Genomic DNA, 8,861 nt, shown 5'->3' with positions numbered 1-8,861 from the left:
CACCAATGGATTCAGGTCATAATGTCCAAACATGGGCTATGGATTTGGCATAGTGAGAAAGAAGGGGGAAAAAATATGGCTGGACTAATAATTTGATTCCTTTGAGAGACTGCAGAGGCCAGCTGTGCTTTTTGGAGAAACAATAATAACAGGAAAAAAAATCTCAGTGATGAGAGTTTGAAAATAGATGAAGCTTTGTTGGAGAGAAAGACCTGATCTCAAGATAGATTAGTGGCTGGATGTGAATAGAGCCCACCAGTGCTCCGGCTCAGCCACTGGACCCCTGATAGTCTCTGAGCCCTGCAACAATGTCACCACCAGAGGCCAGGTCTCACTGCTATCTAACCCCATTATCACACAGAAAGATTGATACACACCCCCTCTGGGGTGGAAGCACCACAAAAAGTGATACCCTTCCGTTCTCATTCATGTGGATTCATTTAGTCTGCCCACCCCCACATCAAACTATATTTTAAGCCGTCTTTCACAGTTTGTCCTGCAACTGAAACTCATTACTTGCGTGTACTTATTTTCCCAGACATTCATAAAAATGCTACAGCATTTAAACCCTGCCTCATGATGGGAAATGAATAAAGATTTGTTGAAGTGTATGAGCTCCCAGGAGTCAGCAGGCTGCGGGCTCAGGTTTGGTTTAGTGACTGAGAGACTGTCAGCAGCTCATTCCACACCTCGACCTTTGACACCTTTCACACCATCTGAATGGGTGAAAACAAGTACAAAACAAGAAACAGATCACAGGATGGACAGAAACTCCGGCCCTGCAGCAACACTGTTTTTTGTGTTTTTTTGTTTGTTGTTGTTGTATTTTTTGGGGCTGAAGGAAATGGGCCCTTCCCCTCAGCCAGACCCACCTAGCAGCTTTGTCACCCAAGTGACATGAACATTGTTAGCAGATAGTTGCCAGAGGAGGCTACGGCGGCCCCAGTGAGAGAGATGGCATCCTGACTGTGAGAACTTTGACGCGACCAGACTGCAAGTGGCACCACCCAATAACCATATAAATGGGAGACAATGGACCTAATTGCAATCAGTGTCCTCTTTTATATTTTATGTCCTCAGTTTCACCCTGACTTTCACAAGGGACAACTGCATGCATTTCAATAAAGCTATGGTGTTGTGGGACAGACCAGAGCGACATAGTATATACAGTAGAGTGGTGCAAAGGCCCACACTGAAATGACACGATGCAAATACTCCCACTGAAGTCACACTTTGGTTACAGCCAGCTTCTGTTTCTCTCTTCCTCAAGCCTTTAGATGTTCAACATGAAAATCTCTACAGACTGTTAACGAACATGCCAAGCTAGGATGATTATTTATTCCTGCTGTGATCGAAATGATGTTGAAAAGTGGGGTTAAATAGTCACGAGGTGACCCAGCAGCTCTGATGCACAGCAACATGTGTTTGAGCGCAGACTGTAACTTTAAAGAATGTGATTCTCAAAGCTCTTCTTGTTTATAGGTCATGCACACCAAAGGTGATGGGCCAAAACTGAACTACAGAGGGGAGTGCAGTGTGTGGGCATTTCATTATGTAAGTGACTTTGAAGCCACTCTTTTGATGTTTGTGTGTCCTTCTGTCTGAAATTAGATCACTCCCTTGGATTCAATACATCTGTTTAACACATTGAGCACATCAGAGCCCAGATGGGAAGATTATTAAAAGTAATATGTTTGTTTGTTTTTGCGAAAACATTGGCACTGTTACAACAGAATTTTTAAAAAAAAACTGGCGCATGTACCTTTCCAGTCCCAAATAAAAATGTTACAAACTAACAGCACCTAAAAAATTACGCTAGTTTTGCCTCAGCATTAATATGGCCTGTAAGTGATAATGTTTCACACTTCTATTTTCTAAATAAATAGCTCTTGTCAGCTTCACACTTTTATCCAACACTTCAGCCACTAAATTCTAACTTAAGATCCTCCAATGTGTTGTTTATCACACAGTACTAATCACTTTTTCGCCTCTTTCATATAAACATTAGACACAGCGGAGAGGGAAAATCATGAGACCTCTATGGCTGACTATGCACTCATAACAATCCTTTGTTTCCTCGCATTAATGGCCATGCTGAAACATCTTAACATCAGCAAGTATCATGGCTATATATTTTCTCTTTTATAGCCAAGGAGTAGGACGTGTGAAGTATGTCGCCTGCCTTGAATGAGGACGGTGGGTTATCTGCAAGATTTCTAAAGAGGACAACCATCATCAGAAGAGATATGACACCTGTAAAGCAGCCTTATCCTCTTTTGAAGTGCCTGTTTGTATTGTTGAAGGCAACAAAGGAATTTTTCTACCTCTGTACCCACAAGAGAGCATTAGTCAAGCTGGAGAGATAACAGGGGGGGAGGGCATACTGATGCAGTCTACTGTTGTGTGTTTGCCAGTCATACATGTGCATTTGATCACTACGCTGGCTACTTTAAGGTAGGACCTGGCAGTTTTTCAGGGAAGTACCATGACTTCACGTATGTTACTGCTGTGCTGTAAGATGTGGTCTGATGCTGGTGGAGGGCCAAGCCTGGAGGTTGACAAGAGGTCATCCAGATCCTTGTGGGGATGGGGTTGTAGAAGGGAGGAGGAGGCAGACATGATCACTCATTAGTCACCTTTTCACCTCTCTGTAGCTCAAAGCGGTTCAGCAGGTAGGATGAGCATGTACTGTATTGTATTGCCAGCAGTAGTTTCAGTCAGTCTCACACATGTTTATTCATCAGTGTTGAGATTAAGTTATGTATTCATATTAGACCAGATTGTCTTTTATACAGACAGTTTATGCACTTTCGAACAAGTTTGCCTCTGTTGCTGTCTCTGATGGTTGTATAATTGTGATTTTTCTACAATTGTGTTATTTTCAGTTTCCTATCATATCAGGGCTCTGTCTGTTTAGAGCCATAAGTGAGACTTTACCTTGTTGGATAATGTTTAATCAGTTTTTCAGGAAACAAATTAAGAACTAGGGAAAATAGGGGAATTTCAAATAATTAGGGAACATGACATTTCCAAAAATGCTGATTGTCAACCCTGTCTGCTGGTCTGTTATCTTGTCAGCCTTTTACAGAGACGTCAAACTAGTGTTTCTATTCAGCAACACGAGCAAACAGGCTGCCTTTCCCCCAGAGCATTTATTTTATGTCAACATAGCTAGTCCAACAATTGGCATTGTCATTGTTGTGTGACGACAGCACATCTATTGAATAGCAATATCTCATCACAGCCCAGCTCAAGCTTGATTTATAGGCAGCACATGTGGATTTTCAGTGTGGATTTTTTCAAATTTCAAATCAATCAAGCAAAGTTTTTTTTTTAAATCTCCAGTCTAATGATCCAACAACATCAACTTTTAGAAGCTAGAAGCCAGATGGAGGAAAAAGATCCCCCAAAATTCATCCACACCATTGCAAACATGTACTGGGTGAGTGAGTGAGATCGGGTATATCAGTTACAAGGTGACTAGCAGGGGAGAGGAGCGGGGTTATCATTAGCAGGGACTGGCGCTGGCCTTTGGTAGTTCCAGTAATTACCTCACAAAGGGTGGTGCTTGCCTTCCCACTGGTTTTCCCACACTGCACTGCAGGCTCAGAATTCCAATCGGCCCCAGACCTGCAATCTCCTCAGTTTTAGACAGCAAATTACTGACAAGTCCCATTCTTCACAGCACTGTAATTGCTTTTTAGTGCTGTTTTTATTGAGGCAACCCCAACCCCCTTACCCTTCCTTCAATAAAGCTAAGTCAGGGAGGGGGCGAAGGGTTAATATAGATAGCATTAGTCCCTAATGGGAAGGTCTTGAGTCGTAACTGTGTTTTCCTATAATATTAGATAATGTTTTGTGGTTATTCAGAAAGATGTGTTTTCTCTGAAATTTTAAGTTAATAAATTCCACATTAATTCTTGAAGATACAAGATACACACTCTGCAGTAAGTTTCTGTGTGTGTTTGCTCCTGAGAAGTGATACCTTCAAGGCTCTTCACATCTCATACAAAGAGAGGCACTGAGCATCTTGGCTACTCTAGGACTTAAATCACTTCATGTTGTCTTTCCCACCCCTGCGCATTACTCTCTCAATCTATTACTTTGTGGAAATCATTAGTCTCCATGTCAATACAAGCTCCGAGTAGAGAAAACATCTCATTATGGGACTTAAAGAGATCCGTAGCATTCTTGGCTCTGTCAAGCTGTTCTTCCTTTCTTCAATATAGTTTCTTTCCTTTCACCAAAAGGACAAATTCTCAACGTTCCACTGCCGGACAACCAAACAGTTGCCATTTGAAATGAGAAAAAGAGAAAGAATGGAAAATGGCTGAGGGATTAGAGGATCTGAACAGGATAAAGGGATAGGAGATTCTTGGTGTGATCCAGTTTAGTTTGAAAGATGGAGGGTCTTAACAAGGATTTGAGACTTTAGAATTCACTGTGCCATTATTTCCATCCGCTGCAGTTTCAGCTAAATTGTTTGTCATTCTGTGGCCCCTACAAGCCCACAGTCCTTCACATATTTTCATCTAAATGCATACACAGTAGCCTACTTTATATAATGTATATAATGTGCTAACAATTCTTTATACAGATTTTTGTTTGACAGTTTGTTTTCCTCATGTATGTTTATGCACAGACTGCATTTGAGAGGTTTATAAAATATCATATGCAACTTTTTATTTATTTATGTATGTATTTATTAATCAAATTTGTGGTATTGATTCCTCTCAACTGTGTTTTTTTGGGGTTTTTTTCTTCTTTTTTTTGTCTTTATCACCAAGTCACCAAAATGTGAGGAAAATATATCAAAGAGGAACAACAGAATGAAGAAGATGGTTTAAACATGGTGTACATGCAAAGAAGTGTTTTTTTTCTGTCCAGGTATCAAACATGACATATGGGCTGCATTGGTGCAGCAGCAAAGTGCTCTAGGGCAACAACCTGCAATTGACTCAAGTAGCAGCCTAATTCGCTTGTGCCCTTGTGTGTCCATCTCCCTGTCAGTCTGAGCAGGTTGACACCTCTGACCCTGTCAGGAGTGTCAAATAGCTTGTCAGAGGTCTTCAGTAAAGTACAATGACAAGCCCTCTAATGCATTACCACACGAGTGCCAGCCAGAAATGAGAGGCTATAGACCTTTCCAGCCTCAGGGCAGACAGGTGCGCAGACAAGCAATGTATACACACACACAACCATGAACACACACCTAAAAAAGAAGAGTTCTGTATCAAAACAATTCGATTTTGAAGTAAGCACAAGACCATGATTGTTAGGAGGGATTATCAATTGTCAAAATTATTAATTATATTTTTTGGTCTGTGGTGCCTGGGCTTGTGCACATTGTTCAAAATCCCTCCAAATTCATTATTCAATCAGTTAAGGATTACTTCTGAGGGACTTACATAACTGAGAGAGATCACTTATCAGCAATAAAAAACACCCTACCTGTACCTGGACCACCTTGGGAGCATGTTAGGCCTGTCATCATGAGGCCTCTCTAAAGGGCCCAAAGGGCCGCTTACGATCAACCTGTCAATGTCACGGATGCCTGAATGTTGGAAAAATAAGATGAGACCGTGTTACAAATCATTTGGCATCAACATGACAAGTGAAAAATTCCAAATGCCAAATCTGGACATCTACCTGGTTTTGATGCCATGAGTTTTGGTTGGTGCTGGTTGCCCTCAAGGCCCTGCTTCGACATGCTGTGCATTCCAACCAATTATCTACCCCAAGGTGCAACAGGTTCACACTTTAATCTTTGATGCCTCCTCCAATGGGATATAGTTGGATTTAAAACAGGGAGCAGGGGTGGGACAGCCCTTAAAAACCTGTATACATAGCAAACAAGAATCAACTTCAAACCAACCCCCTGAGAGAAACAAAAAAGACTTTCAAAGAAATACTTTTATCCTCACTATTGTTTCATCTTGCAATGGCTCGTCATAACCTATGTGGATGCTTGAAGCAAGTATCAAAGAGAGAGCTGCAGACGTAGTCTCATAACATCAGTCAAAACTTCCTTTAAGTACATCGAAGGTGGCAAAATGTCCTGGTAATGTGGGTCATTTAAAGGGTGCTGAGTGTTTGGAGGAACAGACCATGGTAACCTCACGTCCAACCAAGTCATCCTTTACCAGGAAATCCAGTTCTCTGGCATGAACGTGGTGTTCTATGTGTACCCTTACACCTTGCCAGTATACCCACATCCTGCAAGCCAGCGATTCCCATCCTTAATACACTCTACCCCCAACCCCCATTCGACGCCAGAGGCCCCATGTCCTTTCTGAGGAAGTGCATCGTTGAAGAGCTTGTCTCAACCATCTGTCACGGATGTCGCAGGACAACTCCCATCAACACCAATGGCTCCCACATATCATCACTGGAGGAATGAACGAGACACATGGAAAATGAAAACAAATATTTCAATAATTTCATATGTATGGTATCACAGTTGCTCACATCGGAGACCAAATTTGAATTAAAACAAGGTTATTTGTGGTACTAACAATGCATAAGTCTATATTTCCCAAGTTTTTTTTTTTTTTTGGGGGGGGGGCGTCTAGTAAATGTGAAGAGAAAAAAAACCCAAAGCAAAATGCAGATGCTTATGGCCAAAACCCATGAATATGTATCTCATACACTTAACTGCTATCCAGCCAGATCACCTTACTACCTTTGTTTCCATAGAGTGTGCTGTCAAAATACATAAGAACAATCTTCATGCAGTAATGACTCAATATGGAATCAAACATTTCCGTATGCACCCGGGGCGGAGTGCAAAATGTTATGTAAATCCCCTTAACGACCTTTTCAGGGCGCCAACAATCACCATACAAAGGTGATTGGCAGGCGACACTGGTGCACATTTATCCTTTTGCCCCGGCCTGTCTCTCTCTGTAGCGCCCCCTACTGTGAAAGGCGTGGGGTAGGGTGCCCAGTGGCACTTGTTGCCAGTGGATGAAGCCAGCATGGATCCTCTCATGGCAACGATGCGGGTCGTTGTAATAATGTTCGGTTTGTTTCTTGCTTCACACCTCCTTTGGTATTTTGCCCGACCTATAATCCAGTACATGAGACGCAGAGGGAGGCATCCCATGCCTGTCCATCTGAGTTCCAGCTCTGCTTAGCCCAAACCAGCTCCTTTGTACGACTCACACAGCAGTCTATTGCTTGCCTAAGGGCCATTTCATAATGCGTGTCTATTATCATGATTATTATGATTATTGAAACCCTACGCTATGCACATATACCAAATCCAAAATAAGTTTTCTAACATAATGTGAAGGTTCATGAAACTGTAGATAACACTTTCCCTTATACATACACACTTATGGGGACACACACATTCTCTCTCCCCGCCTCTGTCACACGCTCACACAGACATGCGCACACACACACACATACACACCAGCTCAGCATTCCCAAGCCCCTTACTGAGCGTTTTTATCCTTGCTAGGCCTCGTCTCAGAGGGGAGTAAGGCCCCTACTGAGATCCTTACCCACTTCCTACTGCAAAGCCTGTTTGGCCCCTTGGCAGCCCTCGTCCATTCACAAAGTGCCGAGAAGCCTCATCAGCCACAAATGTACTTTGATTTGGCCATGACTGACACAGCCTCACAGGTGATGGTGTAGTCTGTATACATCGCCCAGGAATTTATCCAAAGTATATTTTTCTGTAGAGAGGGATTACCTCTTTGAAAATCACAGCAGTCCTACTGTAGCTGTCCTCTCTGGGGCCTTGGCCCCCAGGTGGGGATAGGTGGTCTGGGGACACATTTGACCTGAATGAAAGAAGAGAAAACATGCACGTGCATTTGTGTGTCCATGCCCGTGCGTGTTTGTGCATGTGAGCGAGAAAGTTTTAAGAGTGTATACAAGTGCGGCCATTAGAATTTGTTTGTGTGTTTGTGTGTGTGCTTTGAGGGTGTGTGTGTGTGTGTGTGTGTGTATGAGTGAGATATAAACACCCCCTACTGTCCTATTTCTAGTCCTCTGTCCACACATCACAACTGTCAGTATCTGGAGAGATATGAAGACGCAAAGGAGGAAAAAGAGGAGCCCTTCAGATGGATGTTACCGCTGCGTTTGTCTGTTAAGCATTAGACGATGGATTTAGCACTTCCAGGATCTTAACTGTACCCTCGGCTCGTTACATGGTACGTTGCAAATGACTCAATGTCAACAAAATAAAACCTGTTTTTTCCTCTTTTTCCAGTTTACTTCGGGTAAGGGTTTTGTTGCTAATTGGGAGATTCTTTATGAGATTATCTAGCATGATTTATGCCTCATGTATTTCATTTGAATTCAAAATGTTCATCTTAGGAGACAACAGCCTGCAGGTATAACTTCCAACAAAGGGAGTATCTCAGAATCCAGATCTGTGATTTGGCTAAGGAGTGCAACAGAAGACAGAGCAGTAATAAAATTTCATTTTGGCAGGTTTCATTGCACGTGTTTGCCCTGATCAGTGTTGTCACACCTCAACACCTGCACCTGTGCTCTGACAATGCAAAGAGGAGAATGTGGGTTTGACTTTTGCTTTGTTATATGTTGGATCACTAAATCAAACAAAACTTTATGGCAATATTTTTTACAGCTTGTCTTGTTAAACTGTCCTTTATTAAGAAAGTGCCTTTTTTTGGTTAGTTAGTTGGATGGTTGGTTGGTTGGTTTGGAATTTATAGGATTTTGCAATTAGGAAATTACAGTGCAGCAGTTTCAGTGTTGGGCAACTGGTGGTTTTGCACTCTTTTGTTTTAAAGATGAAAAGCATAAGACATGACTATTTTATGAAATATATCTTCTTCATATTGTATAGTACATTGAGTGAAATGGTTTGTTATGCAAGTATG

This window comes from Trachurus trachurus (genome assembly GCF_905171665.1).
Source record: "Trachurus trachurus genome assembly, chromosome: 17".
Taxonomy (NCBI): domain Eukaryota; kingdom Metazoa; phylum Chordata; class Actinopteri; order Carangiformes; family Carangidae; genus Trachurus; species Trachurus trachurus.
This window is presented reverse-complemented; position numbering follows the sequence as displayed.